This window comes from Pteronotus mesoamericanus, unplaced genomic scaffold (assembly GCF_021234165.1).
Source record: "Pteronotus mesoamericanus isolate MK-2021 breed Mesoamerican mustached bat unplaced genomic scaffold, CSHL_Meso_final scaffold_85, whole genome shotgun sequence".
Taxonomy (NCBI): Eukaryota; Metazoa; Chordata; class Mammalia; order Chiroptera; family Mormoopidae; genus Pteronotus; species Pteronotus mesoamericanus.
Genome location: NW_026555329.1, coordinates 53,858,629 through 53,881,386, shown reverse-complemented (window position 1 = coordinate 53,881,386; position 22,758 = coordinate 53,858,629). Strand labels below are relative to the sequence as shown.

At 35.5% G+C, this 22,758-nt stretch overlaps 1 pseudogene; it reads right to left on the bottom strand.

The window, feature by feature from the left end:
- Nucleotides 1-22,758, bottom strand: part of LOC129063192 (DNA methyltransferase 1-associated protein 1-like) — an 84,033-nt pseudogene that overhangs the window by 42,894 nt on the left and 18,381 nt on the right.

The following is a 22,758-nucleotide window of genomic DNA, read 5'->3' as shown; positions in this document are numbered from 1 at the left end:
ATGAATGGAATAAGTAGCTTGAATGCGATGCTTGGCAGCTGTATGATCCTGCTTCCTTTTGGGTATCCCATTTTGGAAAAGTGAATACCACCCACAAGGGGTCACTGGGCAAATGCCCAAATTCCCAGTGAGATAGAGTGACCTTGGATGGAATTAATCTTATGTAAGCAGGACTTACTCATTAATCATTCACAATAAGCTCTTATTTATGAAAAAAAAAAAGAATTATGCATCTGATTAATCTAAATCAAGGAATGGTAGCTAACTGCTTTCAGGCTGGTGACCTGTTTTATAAATAAAATTTATAAAATATACTGTGCCTTGTTATTTAGTGTCATTTATGGATGCTTTCCTACTACAACTTAAAAAAGGTTGCTTTTTCTTTTATCATAAAAGTAATATTGGTTCAGTGTACAAAAATGGAAAATATAGAAGTTTATAAAGAAAACAATTAAAATCATGTAGAATTATCTTATTAAAAATTGTGATCACTCATATCATTCAGAGACAAATGCAAATAATATCTCAGTGCATCCTCTTCCTTTTTCTTTATAACGTGAATTTAATTACCATATATATTTGCTTTGTAACCTTGTGGTAAGATTTTTTGATGTCATTAATCTATTATGATATCACTATTGGTTGTACTGTAGTCAAATGGATATATTACCATTTACTTTAGTAGTTCCAGAGCTCCTGTGTTACACAATTTCATTGGAAATTTGCATTGTATTTTTGCATTTCCATTACATTTTACATTGTGTTTTGAATTTGCATTTGCAATTACATTACCCAAGATTAAAGATAAGGAGAGAAGCTTAAAAGCAACAAGAGAAAAGGAGACAGTTACCTACAAAGGAGTTCCCATAAGACTAGAAGCTGATTTCTCAGAAGAAACCTTGCAGGCAAGAGGGACTGAAAAGAAGTATTAGAAATCATGAAAGGCAAGGACCTACCTCAAGATAACTCTATGCAGCAAAGCTATCATTTAGAATGGAAAGGCAGATAAAGTGCTTCCCAGAAAAGGTCAAATTAAAGGAGTTCATCATCACCAAGACCTTATTATATGAAATGTTAAAGGGACTTACCTAAGAAAAAAAGGAAAATTGAAAACTGTGAACAGTAAAATGACAACAAACTCACAACTATCAGCAACTGAATCTGAAAAACAAAACCAAAAACAAACTAAGCAAACAACTAGAACAGGAACAGAATAATAGAAATGGAGATCAGAGGGGAAAGAAAGAGGGAAGAATGGGGGAAAAGGTACAGGGAATAAGCAACATAAATAATAGGTACAAAATAGGCAGGGGAAGGTTAAGAATGGTATAGGAAATTGAGAAGCCAAAGAACTTATATATACGACCCATGGACATGAACTAAGTGGGGGGAATGTTGGGGAGAGGGGTGGTGCAGGGGGGAGAGGAATAAAGGGGAGAAAAAAATGAGACAACTGTAATAGCATAATCAATATGATATATATTAAACAATAAAATAAAATCAATAAAAACATAAAAAAAGAATTTGCATTTGCATCATATCCTACATATAAAACACCAATTTATGGTCAATTTTGCATGGTGCAACCCAGTCATGACTGATATCCTATTATTGAACTTCTAAGTTGGGCCCAATTTTTAAAAATTATTCCATAATAATCATTCTTGTACATATACAATATTTTAGTCTCAAAACTTCTCATTTTGTCCAAATTTTTTATCCTACACCCACAAAGTTAATAACAGTATATTTATCCCATTCCTACTTACCATCTTTTTTTGCTGTTGTCTTTTTTACAGTTTGACTTGCAAATGGTTTATATTTCTTACTCAATTTCTCATCTTAAGACACCACTGGCATGGTAACTAAATAGAAACAAAAATAAATGGATTTGGCTTTTCTTTCTCACTTCTATTTCTATTCCTTTCTCTAAGTATGGCCATATCATTCGGAAAAGCCTTCATTGTATTTAAAATGTTCTTTCTATTTTTTTCCCTTGCTCCTAAAACTGTTTTTAATGGAGAACATAGCTTTGGCTTATTTGGTCTCTATTTTATGTAAATGAATGTTCCACTACTGCAAACCCAAATGCAAATGTTCTCCAGATATCAGAGTACACAGGAACCACAAGAGAAGTCTCCACATTTCAGATGTATGAAATAAACAGGTGGTTGCATTTCCTTCTAATGGGTCTATCCCTATGGGTACATGATTACTCACGTCTTTGGAAAGGACCTGAGGAGTTCCATACTCTTCAATGTAAACTCCATTGCTTGCATCTTCAGAAATATGAGGTAAACCTTAAAAATGAGTGGCAAAGAACTAGTTACACTGAAATCCATTCCATCATTTTTCGGTAAGAAAAAAGAACAGTTCATTATGTGATAGGCACTAATCCAGAGTTCCTTTGTTTTTTTATCTCTCAAAAGCCATCAGCACTTTTTAAAAAAGTAACACATTATTATTTTTAACCAAACTCTTTTATTTGGATAATCAATTCATTGATTTGAATGAACTGTCCATGTTGTTTCTGTGGGAAATCATATCACTTAGGAGAGCTCAACATTTGTGGCAACTTGAACTTCCACCTAATACTACAACAAACTATGGAACTATTAATCAGGAATTTTGAAGAAATTAGAGCCACTTGAAGGCAATATAATGATAATTTTTGGAACTTGTATATTTATTTATCTTGACTTTAAATAAATAATTTTTTATTTTTCAGTTGTAGCTGACACCAATATTAGTTTCAAGTGTACAACCAAGTGATTAGACATTATATAACTTACTAAGTGATCATTTAATAAATTTCATACACATCTGACACCATATATAATTATTACAATATTATTGACTATATTCCTATGCTGTACTTTACATTTCTGGGACTGTGCTATAACTACCATTTGTATTTCTTAATCTCTTTACCTTTTACCCCCATACTTCCCCACAACATCCCTTCATCTGGCAACTGTCAAAATGTTCTTTGTATCTATGAGTCTCTGCCTGTTCTGCTTGTTTGTTTATTTTGTTTATTAAACTAAATTGTTGATAGATATGTATTTTTTGCTATTTTATCATACATACTTTTAATCTTTTTCTTATCTTCTTAACCTTGTGGAGATTGTGGCTTATCTGGAAGATGCAAATTCTTTTCTTAAATATTGTTTCATATATAGGGTAAGCATGTTCAAAGTTATGACTAGCTGCACATCTGTACATGACTAATGTTAAGCCATAACGTTTGAGGCATCAGTTTGGTTATAACATGTGTTTCATAAAGGTGTGTGATATTTGATAGTAAACTCTATCTGAGTGATACCACTAACTCTGAAGTCAGTGTTGGTGTAGTTTGTTTGATTTTTTTCCCCGCAAACTTCGAAATCATTTTTTGTGCTTTTTTTCACTTATCACTGAAAATGGCTGGAAAAATATATCAATTCAATAATCCAAGAGATGATGAAGAACTTCAGTCAATGTTGCTCACGTCACTTATCAAAATATTTTTGCAAGTGTTGTGAAAAGTATTTATGCCTTGAACATAGCAATGTTGTTTGTGATGACTGTTACAAATGTTTTGCAAAGCCAACTATTGCAGATTCTGGTAAATTAATGTTAAAAACTTTTTTTTTGTTAGTATTTTTTAGCAATATCCATGTTTCCATTATTTAAAAAGAAAAATTTTTATTCTTTATGTTTTTAATATTTGTTTAATCATTTCTAAATTGTAACTGAAAAATAAAAAATCATGTATTTTATTATATAAATATAATAAATGCAAGTTTGAAATGTTTTTCAATTTTTTTTTTTTGCATTTCAGCACATACTAATAGTGAGTGGATGTATCTCTCAGATACACGTGACATATGCTGTAATTTTTTTGACCATGATCTCTGCAGGGTTAAAGAGGACCCCTTACATTTCTTGTAATGCTGGTTTGGTGGTGATAAATTCCTTTAGCTTTTTGTTGTTTGGAAAGCTCTTTATATGTCCTTCAATTCTAAATGACTGCTTTGCTGGGTAGAGTAATCTTGGTTGTAGGTCCTTGCTTTCCAACAAGTTAAATATTTCTTACAAATCCTTCTGGACTGTAAAGTTTCTGTTGAGATATCAGCTGACAGCCTTATGGGAGCTCCTTTATAGGTAACTAACTGCTTTTCCCTTGCTGCTTTTAAGAGTCTCTCTTTGTCTTTAACCTTTTGCATTTTTTTAACTTTTTTATAAAAATAAATAATAAATAACAATAGTTGTCACAGTCGTCCCAATTTTTACCCCTTTGTCCTCCTTCACCCAGCCACCTGCCTCTCCCACAGTCAATCCCCACACTGCTGTCCATGTCCATAGATCATTCATACATGTTCTTTGACTAGTCCATTCCCATTCTTTCCATCATTATCCTCCTCTCCCCTTCCCTCTGGTCAGTCTGTTCCATGTTTTTATGTTTCAGGTTCTATTTTTCTCATTAGTTTATTTTGTTTATTAGATTCTTCTTATAGATGAGGTCATATGGTATTTGTCTTTCACTGCCTGGCTTATTTTCCTTAGCATAATACTCTCCAATTCCATCCATTCTGTCACAAAAGATAAGCGTTCCTTCTTTATTTCTGCTGTGTAGTATTCCGTTGTGTAAAGATACCACAGTTTTTTAATCTACTCATTTACTGATGGGTACTTAAACTGTTTCTGTCACTTGGCTATTGTAAATAATGTGCTATGAACATAGAGATGTATAGGTTCTTTTGAATTGGTGATTCAGGACTCTTAGGTATTCCTATCTGGGTCAAAATGCAGTTCCATTTTTAATTTTTTGAGAAAATTCCATTAACTTTTGACATTTGAATTATGATCTTGCTGGGACTTTCTGTGAGTCCTGGGCTTGTATTTCTATTTCCTTCACCAGTTAAGGAAGTTTTTGTCATAATATCTTTACATATGTTTTCAATTCTTTGTTATCTCTCTTCTCCTTCTGGAACCCCCATAATGCAAAATTTAGTATGCTTGATGTTATCCCAGAGACTCCTTATACTATCCTCATTTTATTTTTTGAATTTACTTTTATTTTTGCTCTTCTGATGGGTGTTTTCTGTTTCTTTATCTTCCAAATCTCTGAGTTAATCCTCTGATTCATCTACTCTACTATTGATTCCCTATAATATACTCTTTATTTCAGTTAATGTATATTTCATTTCTGACTGGTTCTTTCTTATGTTTTCTACTTTCAATTTTATGTTTCCTATGTTGAAATTATCACTAATGGAACTCAGTATATTTAACAACATTGGAAACTTGATGGCTCTAGGAAAAAAAAAGAAAAAAAGGAAAATATAACTAAAAGGTTTCATCTTTTATATATCATAAAGAAGAGAACATTGATGGTTTTAATTACCTACTCATTTCCTTTGCAGAATATATGGCTTCAGGCAATCAAATAAATTATTTGTAACAACATCTATGGCTTATTAGTTTATTTCATTAAAGCATCAAGTTAGTGAATCCAAGTTTCAGATGCATCCCCAAGTGGGCCAATAAATTTACTCTGGCTTAAAACCAAAAAGTCTATGCAAATTCAACCAGCCATTTTGCAAAATTTTTCCTTGAGACTGGTTGAGTATGGGTGGTTGGATCAGTGCAAATTTATTCTCACCATCCGCTGGAAAATCCACCAATGTTGTGTCAAGAGTGATCCCTTCATAAAGAAACAGCAATTTCTTGGTATAAATGTTGCAAAGCCTAGAGGCTGAGCATATGGACATCCCAGACAAGCTGAATTTGTATCCTGGCTCCAGGCTCACTAAACATGTGATTCTGGGAGACTTACTTACCCCCTCTGCTTCAATTTCCCCATCTGAGAAGTAGGTCAGATAGTAGGATATAATTCATAGAGTAATTGAAAGGCTGAACTGAGGTGACATATTTAAAGTTTTTAGTGTAAACTTTTGCACATTAGTAACTACTCAGAAAATGTTACTAAATAAGCATCATCCCATACACCATTTTAGAAAGTAGCTTCTCTACTAACATGATGGTGGCAGAGCTCAAAAAATCCTACACATTTTTTCTCGTGACTTTGTTTCAGTACAAAGGGTAATCACTACGTATTCCACATGGATAGCATTCTTTGGCAAGCCTGGATCTCCACTCTTTATGGAATGTATTAAGTTGGATGTGACCTACTACCAGCTAATTGCCATTTAAATTAATGCAAATGGAAGCCCAGACTTTTATCCCTCAGCTGAGTGAGTCAGAGATTTTAACTCAGCAATCTGTCTTTTTGTGGAATAAATCATTGAAAACTCTCTGTGTGGCATTTTCCAGTTTTACCTGATCTGTTTTTGAATCCAAGGTGCTCTGAGTGAGAGGTTGTGTATGAGAAATTTAACCATGAAAGATCTCAATCTTTTCAGAAGTATTCTATGTCTTGACAATCTCAGGAATTTTAATGGCAGGTTGTCATGAACCTTCTGTTCCAGAGATTGGAATACAACACTGGAACAGCATTGGAAAACAGATGCTGATTAGAGATTTTTCCACTTTCTACTGAGATATTTGAAAATATTGAGAAAAATTAGAATCACTATTCAAGAAGAAAAGATATCCAGGTTCCTATTAGTTAAAATTATTACCTGAAGCAATAGTTTCTCTCCAAAAACAATATTTTTTATTTAAAATAATTTCTTTTCACTAACTATAGTGCTCAAGCCATTCTTCCAAGGGTACAAGTGAAAATTACACAGTATTTGGAGAAGCTGTAATTTTGTTATGTGGGCTGTAACATTTTCCTTATAATAGTCATTAGATCTATCTATAAGAAGTTTGATATTTAATAATATTTGTAAATCTCTCTAAACAGTATTATGTGCATAAAGCCTTGAAACCCCAGTATAGCCTTGTCAAACTATATGGGTCTCACATTTATAAGACCATTTTCAATCTGTATTCACTTGCTAGAAACGCAGTGTCATTTCTCAGGATAAGGTATTTCAGGTGCCCCTTAAAAATGTTCACATGCTAGTCCCCAGGATCTGTGAATATGTTACCTTGTACCACAAAAGGGACTTTATAGCGCTGTCCAGGTGGCTCAGTTGGTTGGAGCATCATCCCATACACCAAAAGTTGTGGGTTCTATTCCTGTAAGGGCACAGAACTAGGTTGCAGTTTCCATCCCTGGTCAGGGAGTATATAGGAGTCAACTGATCTATGTTTCTCTCATACATCGATGTTTCTCTCTCTCTCTGTCTCTCTGTCTCTCTCTCTCTCATTAATGAACACATCCTTGGGTGAGGATTAAAATTTTTTTTAAAATAAAGGACTTCACAGATGTGATTTATTTCATTTTTTAGCTTTATTGAGGTATAAGTGACAAATAAAATGGTAATATATTTAAAGTATTTGGTGAAAAGCCACGATTTTCAAATCATAGAAATTGTATGGTAAGCAATTTAAAGAATGAAGCCTGTCTCTAGCGAGCTGACAGTCCTGTGGGCACTACGGTAAGGAAATAAGTAAGCATACAAGGCAGTGTGTGATAGAGACTGCGGGTGATGTTGAGCACAAAGAACAGAGGTTTGCCATCTGAAGGGCCTGGATTTTTTTATATCATTTATTCATTTTCTATTATTGACTTCCTCATATTAATTTTTTATCAGAAAAATGAGCAAAGTAATTTTTACTTCACAAATTGCTGAGGATTAAATAAAAGGATTGATTTGTTGTTTTTACTGATTATTTCAACAAATACAGGATGAGACAAAAGTAGGTTTCCAGTTGTTTGTATGGAAAATAATATAATGATTAATGAATAAGAATAGAAGAATAAACTCTATGGTTTTCATATTCCTAACTATAAATCTACTTTTACCCCACACTGTATATGCCTAGTGCCTTCTATGTGTTGCATACTGTTCAAAGTTCTTGGACTATATTTGTGAATGAAATGAGGCCCCTGTCTTTGTGGATCTTATACTGTGTTAGGAAGAGATATGTAATAAACAAATAGATAAATACAATATCAGTTAATGAAAAAATGTTATATAGATAAAAAGTACTAAGCAAAACATAGGAGCTAAGGTCAGAGAATGGCTAGAACAGAGAGGGGTAGTGCAGAGGAGAAATATCCTGGCATCACTGCACAATTCCTGACATCAGGTACTGACCAAATTGATTTAAGTTCCTGTCAATGGATGAAAAGATTCCAGTGTGTGACTTTTGCAAAATTTGATGAAGGAAGTAGCATTTGGGTTTTAAAGTTGGGGAAGATATCAGCAGGAAGGGATGGCAGGGAAATGTCTTGAAGCTGAGTGAAGAGTACGTATATGGACATGAAAATTGCAACATGGGTGTGCTATTTCTGAGAAAGTAAATTATTTCCCACATTCATCAGGCCCCACCTAACACCATGTTTCAGTTTGACTTTTGAGTAAGGGGCCTTATCATCACCGGGGGCTTTGGCCTAAGCTGGGAAACATTCTCTCAAGAGATTTTACTGATTGCCTCTGCAGCTCTCTGTACTTCAGCCAGCTCTGCACATTTGGCCCAACTTCTTGATCCAGGAAGCTGGACCACCAGGCACGCCAACAGTGGTCAAGATTTATCTCCATTCCCTCTGTAACTTTCCTTCTCTCTCTCTTTTAAAATTTGGCTGCTATTTCCAGTAGAATAAATCCCTCCTTGCTTGCCAGAGATATTTTCCTAGCTTACTTTAGTAATCTTAATGTGTTAGGTTAGAATTTCCAAGACAAACTGAGCTTCAGATATAAAAAAAGAGAGGTGAGGTGAGGGTGTGGGATGCTGGAGAGAAGAAAGTGCAAGAGAGGGCAGGGATGCCTTTGGTTTACCACAGGATGTTCAGGCTCTCCCACTAAAGGAAAAGCAAACTGCCTGAATTGTGGTGCTGTTTCAGAAGGGCAGGGAATTCCTAAATGCTGACTGGTGTGGTCTATATGAATGTGCTAAATAACAGCCCAACATTAACTTTCAGTTCTTTGGAATTTTAATATTTTTTAACAGTTTTATTTCCTTGAGTATAAAAGGTCCCTGCCCTTCCTTATCTTTGTTCAGATTCCTACCACTTGAGCTTTCCTTTTTCAAGAGCAAGAAGCTGCCTTCCTGGCTTTCTCCCTTCTCAAGGTTTTGTCTCTTTTTTTCCCCTCAAAATTTTTTGAAAGATTTATATATTCAAATTTTCCTCATGACCTTACTACTTACTCATTGCAGTCTGGGTCTTCTGTCTGTTGGTAGTTTCTGTTCTCACCATTCTACTGAAATAGTTCTATCAAGTGTCAAAACTTTGCCAGTTTGCCAGTTTTGATGATCCACTCAGAGTGTTTTTCTTTTTTTGACATCTCTGCATCATCTGAGGCCTGTTTACCTCTCTGACTCTAGGTTTATTATATTCTTTTGGTTTTTCTAGATATTCAGTAAAATTATTTGTTTCTTCTCTTTGTTCCCCAAATATAGTCATTTTTTGAGACTTCATTTTTAACCCTCCTATCTTTTCTCTCTGTTGGTGTTTTTTCCTGTTTCAGTAGCCTCAACCTGTCTCTCAAGATCTAGGCCCAAATTCCCAGCTACCCATTTCCATCCATGGGTTCTCCTCAACTTTTCAATTTAAGCACATGAAAGATGTGGTCCATTTTCTTCCGCTGATGTCTCCAATCAGGTATCTAAAAAAAAGTCTCATGATTAAGCATTTCTTTCAAGCAATATAGCTGAAAAATAATGCATGAAAACAAGATATTCAGTTCTTCAATTGCTGACACTTTTCATTGTATTCCCTTGGTAATGGATTTAAGACAGTTCAGTACACATTTTTAAGAAAAATTTTCAAAATGGGATCCAATACAGTTTTCTAAAACTGGACACAAAGATTTAAGCATTTGAAACCCACTTCTAGAAGATTCTTTAGAAGAGCTACTCCATTTCAATATATTATCATTCTATTATGGAGCCTCCTCATGGCTTTTCACATGCTAGGTTTCTAAGTTCCAAGCTGTCTTAGCCTAGAAGTTATGTTATTTTCTACTTTATATAAGTCCTATTGTGAATATAATAATTCTCTATAGAGTCTGGAGAAGTCTCTGGAGATATGAGTATGTTTAAAATCCTTATTTAGCCTTCCTATCTCACAATCACCTGATAATTTATTACATACATAACCAGGTTTAGAAATTGTTTTTCTTCCCAAGTCTCCAGCTGCTACTGGGTCAGGCACTAAGTGAGCTTTTACAACTCATTATAGGCAGAGTTTCCTGTCAATAGGAGAGAGGAAGCAGTGCTTTTGGATGAACCCTCATTGTCCTGGCTGGAACAGTGATCATCAGGCAGTGATAAGGCCCTTTTTCAATCTACACGATCTGCATGATTCTGACTAACCTTGTTAGGGAGAAGAGGAAAGGGGGCAGGCACAAATAGTGTTGGGGGCACTATTTCTTTGCTTGGCCTCTCATATCCCAGCAACCAAAAGAGTCTAAAACACACTAAAAAAATTCTTTTAAATAGACAGAATGTTTATCTTGCAACAGTTTTGGATCCTGTCACTTTGAAAAGTGAGTAAAAAATTATATCATCACATCAGTTACAAAAAAGGTAATTAATGGACTCTCTTTTTAATTAAAATGGCTGTTGTAATATGTTCTAGATTGTGTTTGACTTAGTTGTAACACTTTTATTTAGAGTAATTCAGTAGGTTATCATCTTCTCTTAAAAAGATTATGCTACAGGGTCTCCTTGTATTTCACCTTCATACATTCCTCATTGTTTCCATTTCATTCTTGTTTCCTTCAGTGGGCCTTTATATCTAAAAAATATTTCTTAAATATTTGTTGAATAAATTCTTGACATAATGAAAGATATCATCAGCTTGTCTTTACACAAACTAGACAAGGAAGAGTATTTTCTGTTATATTAAAAATTATTTTTAATATGTTAAACCAAAACTAGCATTTCCATTTTCTAGATGACAAAACTGAAACCACAAGGTTAAATGAGTGTGTATGTGTGTGTGTGGTGGTAAATCAGATCTCTAGAGAGTGAATTGGCTTGTAGATAACTAGTACTTTAATCATAGTCTCTGATTTTATCTGTTTCCAGTGGCCTATGATCCTAAAATAGAATGAAAAGACTCCCATAGTTTTAAAAGCATTTTTTTTGTAAGGAATATTAACATAGTGATAAGTCTAAGGGAAAAATTGAAGGAGAGCTAAAAGATGATTTTGGTGTGACTCCCAAACCCAGAGGTCAACAGTAGCATGGTTCCATTGTTCAATAGCACTTCTGCTGAAACTGGCATTTTGTGAAGTTCCATCCCAAATGCTTCCTATCATAAAATTCGATTTAAAATTAGGAAAGGTCAGGGAAATCAAGATGGTGGAAGAGCAAATGGGAGTCACACTGACCTCCTCCCAGGACCAATATTTGCAATTATTACTAAATTGTGGAGAAATCACCTGGAATAAACAACTGAACAATAGCACGAGAGGAGCCTTATAACCTCAGTCAAACAGAAGAATCAGCTTTAGCACAACCTCACTGGTAAGGAGTGCGGTAGAGACTCAAGAAGGTGGGTGGGGCACCTACAGGCAGCAGCACCAGAAGGATATTGAAATGGCCAGTTGGATCACCCTGAGAAGAGCGAGGTCTAAATCATAAGCGGGGATCTCCAGACTACAGCACCAGAGTCCAAAAGTACACAGATAACAACCAGTAGTGAAAAGGGGCAGGGTTGCTCTCTGCCAAAAGCAGGTGACTGGAGACACAAAGAGCTGTTTAAAGGGCCAAAGCATAAATTCTGATTTGCAGCTATGTACCCTGGTCTCCAGCAAATATGGGGAAAGAGTGGGCTAGAGACACCTGAGAGAGACTGGGGAAGGAGGCTTTGGGGAGAGAGTTGAGAGAGTAGCCTGCAGGATTCCGGTGCTCACTCATACCCCGTATGGCAGCAGCTGTCTTGTTCAGGCAGACCACTCCCCTGAGCGACAACAGCATGAGAGGACACAATAAACCCGCCCCAAAGAGGGACCTGGCCCTGGCCCAGTGTTGCTAAAGCCTGACAGCTGAGTACAGGGTGGCAGTCACAGATAGTAGATCCCTGGCTAAAGGAGGCACAGAGTGTTCTAGAGGAACTTGAGGAGAGTCTGGGTATGGAGGCTTTGGAGAGAGAAATGAGAGAGTAGCTGGCGGGACCCCAGTGATGACTCTCTACTTGCGGCAGCAGCCATCTGGTTCAGGCAGACCACTCCCATGAGCAGCAGCATAGTGAGAGGACCCAATAAGCCGGCCCCCAGAAGGAACTCTGCCCCACCCTGTGGTGTCTAAGCAGACCTGCTGAGTGCAGAGTGACTAGATTAACAGCTGAAGGAGACAGCCACAGACAATAGATTTCTGAAAGTCTCGAACAGACTGCCTAAGGTCAGACAGGGAAAACATCTGACATCATCAGAGGCAGATCCAGAAAGAAAAAACAGTGGTCTCCTAACATAGAAGTTCACACCACAAAGTCAGGAAATCAAGACAGATAAATTTAAGAATCAGAAGCAAAAAAAGAAGAGTCTCATATATAATGGGAAGACAAAGAAACATGCCCTAATTGAAGAGAAAGGAGGAATCCCCACAAAGAGGACTAAATGAAATAGAGGCAAGTAAACTATCAGATACTGAGTTCCAAACAATGGTTCTAGGGAAGCCCAATGAGTTCAGTGAGCTAAGAGAGAATTACAAAAAAACTACAGGGAAACTACGAGGAACTTACTGCAAACAATATCAGCAAGAAAAAGGACATAGAAACTATCAATTAGAGACAAGAGGAAAAGAAGAATAGCATTTCTGAATTGAAGAACACTGTAGAAGGACTCAAAAGCATGCTAAACGAAGCAGAGGATTGAATCAGCGAGCTTGAGTATAAGGTAGAAAAAAGCTCCCAGAAAGAGCAAGAAAATGAAAAAGGACTCAAAAAGAATGAAGATGCATTTAGGGAAATGCAGGACAACCTGAAACATAATAATATCCCTATAATAGGGATACTGGAAGGAGAAGAAGCAAAGGAAAGGACGGAGAACATGTTTGAAAAAGTAATGATGGAAAACTTCCCTAATTGGAGGAGAGGAAAAGTCACACAAGTCCAGGAAGCACAGAGGGACCCAGTCAAGAGGAACCCAGTGAGGCCCACTCCAAGACACATCATCATTAAAATGTCAAATATCAAAGACAAACAGAGAATCAGAAAGGCAGCAAGGGAGAAAGAGGTAATAATAAACAAGGGAGCCCTGGTATTTCTAGCATCTGACTTCTCAACAGAAACACTACAAGTCAGAATGGAATGGCAAGAAATATTTCAAGGAATGAAAAGCAAAGACCTGCCACCAAGACTTCTCTACCCAGCAAGATTCTCAATGAAAATGGAAGGTGAAATAAGGAGTTTCTCAGAGAAAAGAAGGCTAAAAGGATACACCTCCTCCAGCATTGCAAGATATGCTAAAGGGACTGTTTTAAGAAGATGAAGAAAAAGAGTTTATGAATACCCAGTTCCTTTCACAATCACTAATACTTGATATTACCAATGTTTTTAATACTTATCTGACTGTGACAATGATGTGTTATTTTAATTGTTACTTTATTATTTGTTGAAACTAAATCTGTTTTTGTATATTTCTTGCCTACTTTTATTATTTTTAAGTAGCTTTAAATGATTTTTTTGGTGTTCTTTATCCATGTTTTGATTAAATGTTTGTATAATTTTTTCCCTAAAAAACAAACAAACTATTAACCCTTATTTAGATGTGTTGCAAATACTTTTCTATTCTCTTCCTTGTCCTTTAACTTTTTAAAATATGTATATTACAGTATAGTTTTAAATGTTTAATATGGTCATATTGTGAACATTTTACTTTATAGCTTGTGGGTTTGAATATGTTACTTCAGGGTACAAAAAAATTTTTTTTGTATTTTCTTCTAAAACTCCTTAGATTTTACTATTAGTTTTAAACTCACCTGAATATTTTTTGTGTAATGTGTGAAATAGGGCTCTATATTTGTTTTATTTTAAGTAATAGTAGTCCATGCGCCTTATTTGTTGAATAAGCCTTATTTTCCCCATTGATTTGAAATATAAATTGAATAATATATTACATTGTTAGACAGATATATACTTTTGTTTCTAGAATGCTCATTTTATTTCATTGAGCTACTTGATTATTTCTGTGCTGGTGTCATGTTGTTTTAATTGCTGAGACTTTATAATGAATTTAAATAAAATCAATCTTCATTCAAAGAAAGAAAGAAAGAAGAAAGAATGAAAGAAAGAAACTCCTACCTTTTGTGACAACATGGATGGAATTAGAGAATATTATACTAAGTGAAATAAGCCAGTCAATGAAAGACAAATACCATCTGATCTCATCTATAAGTGGAATCTATTCAACAAAATCAACCAATGAACAAAATAAACCACAGGCATGGAAACATGGAGCAGACTGAAAGTGACCAGAGTGGATGGGGAAAGAGGACAATGGTGGAAAGAAGGGGAAGGGACTAGACAGGAAACAGATATGAATGACCCATGGACATGGACATCAGAGTGGAATTGACTGTGGGAGAGGGGTACAGAGTGGATGGGTGGAGGAAGGCAAAGGGGGAAAAATTGAGACAACTGAATAAACATGACTTAAAAATAAAAAGAAATAAAATTAGTAAAGGTCAGAATGGATTTCTAAATCCAGTTATAGTGGAATTGAAAAGTATTTTCCAAGCAAATGTAAGAAAGCAAAAACAACAACAACAACAACAAAAACAAAATGAAATAAAAACAAATGTTTTATTTATTTCTTATTATTACTACATTTTAAAAGAAAATGTTTTTAGCTCTTTCCATAGGTAGTACAGGGGAGGTTTAAGGGCTTTGGATTTAGATAATTTGGGTTTCAGTCTCAGAAACAATATCTTGAAATTTTGTTAAATCTCTCTGAGCTAAATGACATTATTTTTATAGTGTTAAAATATGAATGTGCAATAATGCAAGAGAGTGTCATGCACAGCAGTAGTTAATTAATTAATTTTTACTATCATTATTAGTTTAAAATACTTTTATTTTTAGTTACCAGTTTTATAATGGTACTGATTCAAGTATTAACCTTTTCTTGACCAATGAATACGCTTTCTGAATCAATATATTAAGTATTATTCATATTGATTATTGTGAGAATAATGTCTACTTACAAAATAGTACTTTCTGAGAAAACATAGAAATGTGTGATAGATATGTGATATTATTCACTTCTGTCACTAGCTGTGTTGAGAAGTGCCCTGTCTGGTTTCAGGAACTGTAACCCCACTGACAGGCGAGAGGGCCCCAAGGCTGGAAATAATCAAGGAGGCCTTGGGAAAACAGGCCCCTGAGGAGACGAAACCTGTTCCCCTGGCAGGGGCTGCGCCCTGTGATGGTCAGCTGTTGATGACAGATAAATTTTCTCACTAGGAGAAACAACCTAAAACAGACATCGGCCTGTATGGGCAGCAGAAAAGGACTTGGGTGACATGGAGAAAAGGTAAAAAGGCCTTCACCCCTCAGCTCGGCTTTGCCATGGCCTGAGTCCTCATTCTATGTGAAAGAAGTCTCCTTGTCTCTTGGTGGCCCCGCCCCACCGCCTGGCTCAGGCTCAAGACAATACTGGAGACAGTCCTAAACTTGATCTGGAAGTTCCCAGGGGAAATCAAGACTAAAAGTAAATTCTTTAACGTATGCTTTGTTTCTCCCTCAAAAGCTATAGCCAGCTCATGCTGGGAAGGAAAATTACATTATTCACAGACTCTAACCCTATACCCTTTGGCGCTCTCATGTTTACTAGTCTCCTCTCAGACCCATGTAAATCAGTGTGTTCCTGCCACTTGTTTTCTTCAAAACATCATCTATTCTCTGTAAACATTAACATGTTGATGAAATGAGATAAGCTGCACATTCCTATTACCTAGCCCCAGTGATTACCCTTTCAATAAAAACTTTTGGAAAAAGGGGGCTCTGGGGCCTTCTCTACTACAGGGAAGTGCCCTTTCCCCTCTCCTGGCAGACAGAGACGTGTTTGTGACAACCTGACTCGTGTTTATTCCCCTGATCCGTGACAACCCTGGGACGGGCTCTGCGGGATTGAGAAACCGCACCCCCATCTCAGCTGGCCGGGGACGGTAACCCTCAGATCCGGGAGCACCCTGCTCCCTGCGATGTGCTCCGCCGCTGTGGCATAACTGAGCATTCTTTACTTGAATTTATGCCATAAAATAGCATATCACTTTATAGAATTCAAGACTCATGGTGTGTATGTGTGTATATGTTAAACTAAACAGATAAAAATTCTGGTAAAGATGGAAATTACAGTGTTTGACTTGTTTAGGTATGATGTGTTGACTTTTAAAGTTTCCAAATATACAAATGTATGATCTAATATAACAAGTATGGTGTGATACCAGAATGACAGATTTCTTTTAGACCAAAAATCTTAAAATTTTTTACAAAAAAAAAGTAAAACAGCATGTAAGGTAGAATTTTCAGTATGCATCTAGATAACTTTCTGAATATGTTCTATAGATGTTTCACACTTTAGAGACATGTATTTTCAAATTCATTTAAATACGAGAAATTAAAATGTTAAGATGAAATCCTTTAGTTTTAAATGTTTTTATAATGATGCTAACATAACACAATGCTATGGAAAGTGACATGCAATGATAAATATGGTATTTGGGGGTATACATTTGAAAACTGTACTAGGTATCTACATATACCTCCAAATTCCTGTATATGCCCAGTATATTTCCATATTGAGAGCTAAAGTCAAAGACGCTGGCTGGTGTTTGTCTACTGGCCTTCCTCCTCTCATTCGCCATTCTGATCTTCCTCATATCCCTTCACCATCTCACTCTCCTCCCTTACACATAGAATAGGGCTATTATATAACGCAACTTCAAAGGGATGTATATACCATAAATGGTGTCCCCTGCAGTTGTGCAACGCTTAGCCTGTTGACTGTAGGCAATAACCTTGTTGAAAATCTGGCAAAAATACATATCTAAAGAAATAGTAGTTTAGATGATGCGAATACTATCTTCTTAACAAAATTATGTTTTTGTTATTAACCTTTACCCTCTTCTCCTAGCTTTCATATCCTACCTGTACCTCAGGTTATAAGTATAAGCAAATACACCACTGATTATTTGACTTCTTAAACTGTTGCCTTATTTTGTGACATATTTTTTGAATCCTATTTAACACAGAAAGGGTTTGGATTTTTTTCTACTTCTTTTTGATTTTTGGAATGGAGAGGCATATCCTCCTTATATCTCTTATTATCTGTCATGATTGAAAGTAACAATATGCAATAAAAAAATCACTATTTTTCTTTTGGTTTGATCAGGATAGTATTTTGTCATTGACAGTAGAAATGGGGCTTGCAGAAGGGCTTGAATAAACTGTGCAACATTGTTCTCAAAAGCTAAGAGATATAAGAGGTATGTCTAGAAAGTGTCCAGCCATGTAATATGAAAAATAGAGACATTTACTGAAGAAGATACAAGACACAAGAAACATTGTACATAAGACAATCACACTTCAGTCCCCTTCAAAGTAGGCATGTTAGGACCTCACACAGTTCTCCCAATCGCCATCCCAGCTGCTCATCAATGGTCGGAAATCTCTTCTCTTTCATAGGTGATTTTAGTTTTGGAAAAAGCCAGAAGTCACAGGGCACCAAATCTGGGCTGTAGGGGGCCTGAATCACCTCAGTGATCTGATGTTTTGCCAGAATATTGCATGAGGTGCAATGCATGAGTGGGTGCGTTGTTGTGATGAGGCTGCCAATCACCAGTTACCCATAGCTGCGGCCTTCTGAATCATCCAAATAGTTTTTGTGGAGGAATGTTCAAGCTTAGCACAAAATTTGATGTAGATTCATTACTCTATTTGGTCAGTTGTTTTGAATATGATTGTCACACTGTGCATATCCTCACTCAACAGCATCTACTGCACCCACTGACTAGTACAGTGAAGTTGTCATTGTTCATGTATGTGTATTCCAGTCCACTCTCCTTGGCTGTTAGTTTACATTGACATGTAAACCATTCTCATTATGTTAACAATTGTTGGACTTTTTCTGGACAGACCTCATACACTGACATGTTTTACTTTCTGTTAATAGCCCAATTCTCATGTATTATTTATGAGGTGCCTAAAATCTTCTTATATTGATGTTCATTTTTCAAAAAGTACAGCCAACTGAGAAATAGTTTGGGTTCATTACATAAAGTAGACTAATACGATCATCTTGTGGTGTTGAAGCCATAAAGAAATTTCTGATTTTCTTATTCTTACTGTATGTTGAGACTTAGAAGCAAAGTATTCATTCTTCCAGGTAAGCAGCCTATTTTAGCCAGGAACTTCTTGAGGTCAGATCCTCTGCCTTATTTACCTCACTTTTTTTAATGCCTACCTCACTCAGTTTTTGGCATGTAGTAGGCACTGAATGTGTATTTGTGAACATGTGATATCCTTTTTGGATATACCCTAGTTTCATTATATTTTTGTGGTACAAGCAAGGGGATGTCCAAAAAAGCATTTAGATGTCAATTGCTTTCTGTTACTTGTTTCCAGGGAATGGTCAATTCTTTTTATTTTACAACTAATAGAATATTAATTTGTTGAGCCATAGAAATAAGTTGAGCTAAAGCAGTAGTATATTCTTCAATAAGATAATCCACTGCTACTGAGATTTTTTTTTTTATTTTGTTATTTGAAATGCTGCATATTGTATAGGCTTAAGAAAACCCAATGGGCTAGTTATGCAGAAGTTCCAACAGCAATGCCAGCCATACTTACAGTTGGATGATGTCTTTCAATTTCATGTTTAGTATCTCATTTTATCCACACAACAACACAGTGAGATAAGTACTTTTTATCTCCCTTTTACATAATTAGCAAATGAGATACAAAGAAAGTAAATCATCTAATTATGTTATATGACTCACATATTTATAACTCAGATTATCTGGTTCCAAATTTAGAGCTCCTTCCTAGACTTGGGTAAATCATTTATCTTTCTGAAACTCTATCTGCACATTTAAAATGGGAATCATAATATGCATGTTTTAGGGTTTTTATAAAAAATAAAGGTAATAAATGTTAAATGCTTGGCAGTCAATAAATAGTGGCTATGCTCTAAATTTGAACATAAAGGGAATATGTAGCTCAGCTAATGACAATAAAACCAGCCATTCTGAAGTATTTATGTTCCCACAAATGTTAGGAATGATAAAAAGAAAAATAGGAGTAACCTTATAGTTGGAGGTAAGAAGTGACACACACTCAAATGAATGCTATACAAAATATTAATTAGCTGCAGTCATTGCTAATGAGTTACCTGGGAGAAACACACAGCACTGAATGCTGATGACCATAACTACACCAGTGTCATCTGAAGAGCTAGAGAACTGGGACTACCTTCAACATCTTAAAACCCCCTCAAACAGGGAGACAGTGGACATCCAATAAACATTGGTAGAATTAATAAAATAACTTCTTTCACAATGCTATCTTGTGTTGTGTTGATAAATCAATTTTGTTTCCTTAACATTTTTTCTATAATTGCACTTTGTCTTTCATGTAGCTTGTCAATGCTTACATTCCACACGATGCCCAATACATATCGTTGAACATATCAGGTGCTAAACATATCTACATGAGTGATTGTCAAGAGCATGTGACAGATGTGCTCTTGCCTATCTCACTTTGGATTGTCTTAGGTAGCTTGGTGTATGGAAAGGAGCATTCAGTAGTCCATGTTTTCATTCAGTGTAGTGCTTTTATCACAGAATTTAGAAATTTTAGTTAATACCTGCCCGAGATAGGTTCATCTTCCATTGGATTAATCCTTGGGAAAGTATTTAATTAACCCATTATTTTACTTGCAGTTTGCTGTATTACTAGAATACTTATTAGCTGACTATATTCTTAGATTTGTCCTGTTGAGAACATGGGACTGGCCAACACAAGGTCTGAGAGCGATGCCAAGTTGGAAAATGAAGATGGGAGGAGTGGACAAAAAGACAGAATATTTCACTCCCCCCGCCCCGCATGGAAATAAGAAAATGAATTTCTATGTCTTATTTTTGTGATCGTTATAATTAATCACTAAATATGGAATTCTTTATAGTTGGAAAGACTAAGAACATATAAAGGACTAATTTTTCATAGTTATTCATCATTGTTATTTAAAACTGGAAGAGACTGACTGACTTGGGAACAGTGAGTCCCCTGTAAACAGAAATGTTTAAATGGATACTTTAAAGATGTGACCCATAAATGAGATAGGGTTATTTCCTGAGTCAAGCCTATGATTCTGTCCCTGTTATACTAACCATGGTCTTTCACTTTATGTTTCTATGAAAAATTGACCTAAAATTTTTACTTAAGGTGTTATGAGAAGTTGACCCCAAGAGAAGGTCTTATGAGAATCAGAACACTATAACTCACATTTTAAAAAAGCCTGTCAAGATCAGAATGCTGGAGAAGAATAAGCAGCTGCAGACTGGCCTAAGCCATAGACAGCTTTTCTTTTTGGTGAAATGTGAGGTGCTTATTCTCAAAGATTTAATTTTAAATTATTCTGACTGGGGGAGAGAATTTTTTTTCAAAGGAAAGCATTTGAAGTAGCTTACTTCTTTTTTCCCATTAGGCAAAATAGTAGGGTTAGGCAAAATAATAGGATTAACAGTTAAATTTTTAAGAGAAGACAATTTAATAAGAGCTAGTTTAAGTCAGTTTATATTTGAGTTTGGGAAGTGACTTTATATATTGCATCAAGAGACAAATACAATTCAATTTGCTAGGGAGCTGAAGCCATTTTAAAGAATTTCTATATTCTTTCTTCCATGGTAAAAACTAAAAATTTTATTTAGGAAAAGTGACTTACTATGATGTAAACTACACATTAAAAAAAACCAAAGTACCTCATTTACCCAAATAAACTAGTATAATAAGACCCCGTATTTGTTTTCTACTGATGCATAACAACCTAACAAAACTTAGTGGCTAAAAACAACACAAGTTTATTATCCCATAGTTTCAGTGGGTTAAAAGTCTTGGTGTGGCTTAGCAGGATCCTCTTCTCAGGATCTCATGAAACTGCAATTAAGGTATTGGCTAGAGCTAGATTTTGTCTGGAGTTTAGGGTCCTTTTACAAGCTCACTCATTTTTGGCAGAATTCAGTTTCTTGAAGACTGAAGCCTTCAGCTCAGAGGCTGTCTACCAGTCTCTGTCTAGATGGTTTTTATCTGCACTACGGCAGTTTGTTTATGCAAAGCCAATGTGGGAGCATCTGCTGCTGCTTTGAATCTCTAACTTCTTCTGATTCTTACTTCTGGAGTTTTTATAAATGCTTATATGCTTAGGCAGACTCACCAATGATGATCTCCTTTTTGGTGAACTTAAAATCAGTTGATTAAAGATTTTAATGACATTTGCAAAATCCCTTCATCTTTGTCATATAACCTCACCTAATCTTAGGGGTTGACACTTATATTCACAAGTCTCATCCATACTCTGGGGAAGGAGATAGTACAAAGCATGTACACCAGGAAGCAGGAATTTTGGGGGCCATTTTAGAATTCTCCATACTACACATCTTCTTTTCTATGAGTGGATGAATAGTTTGACTCAGACCTTAGGTGCAAAGAAGCAGAAGTCACAATAACTTCTTAGAGAAGAGTTGAAAGTCAACCACACTTAAATACTTCATGAACTGTCTTCTAGTGAGAATACAATTACTTATGATAACTTTAGTAATTGCTGATTGGCTTTGCCTCCTTTAAACAAAAGTAAGCAGCAGACCAATTATGACAATTCAGTTTCATCCTTAGAATAACTGGTAGAGACTATCTAGGACCACTGTGTTGAGAATGAGTCTAAGGACACTTCTGGGCTTAGTAAGAAGCAATGCTGTGATTAATGAGGAATATCTGGTATGGCAGAGGAAGTGGTATAGTGACATAAGTATTGGTTGTCTCCTATCTGTATCTTGAACTATTTTCTTCTTGAAAATTTTAACTTTATTTTAGAGCTGTAAAGGAAATACAAGTTTAATTGCTTTTAATTTTGATGATTTTTAATGTCTTGACAGCAATCTTTAAGAGACTTATTTCAGGTAAGTTCAAAATTCAGCTGGTTATAAAAGGAAAATATTTAGGAAATGAATATTTTTGATTGTTTATTAATTTTCAAAATATTTATAGGGCACATATTCTAGTGCCCCTATGTGCCAAACACTGTCCTAAGTGCTTTACAGATATAATCTGATCTAATCTGTGTAAACAATCCCATGAAGTAGGTATAATTATTACCATTTTACAGATGGAAAAGCTGAGGCACTATTAGGATAAGTTATTTACCCATACTCACATAGTTTTTAAATGGGGGAGCTGAAATTCAAATGCGGTCTGTCTTCAGAGACTCTGAGGTTAACCATTGCAATATGCTGGATAAACTTGAATCCTTGAGTATGTGGTTACATATTTTTTTCATAGATATTGTTAATATAACTAATTTTACAATTTCTTTTGAAGTCCTGATAAATGGACTCATTCAATAAATATTAAGTGGCTAACACATACCAAATATTGTATTTGGTTATATCTTGGGAAAGATTTGGGAGATGAGGAAAACAGGGAGAAAAATTAGACATTTATTTTGTAATAAATAAGTGTATAATCTAGCATGGATGATA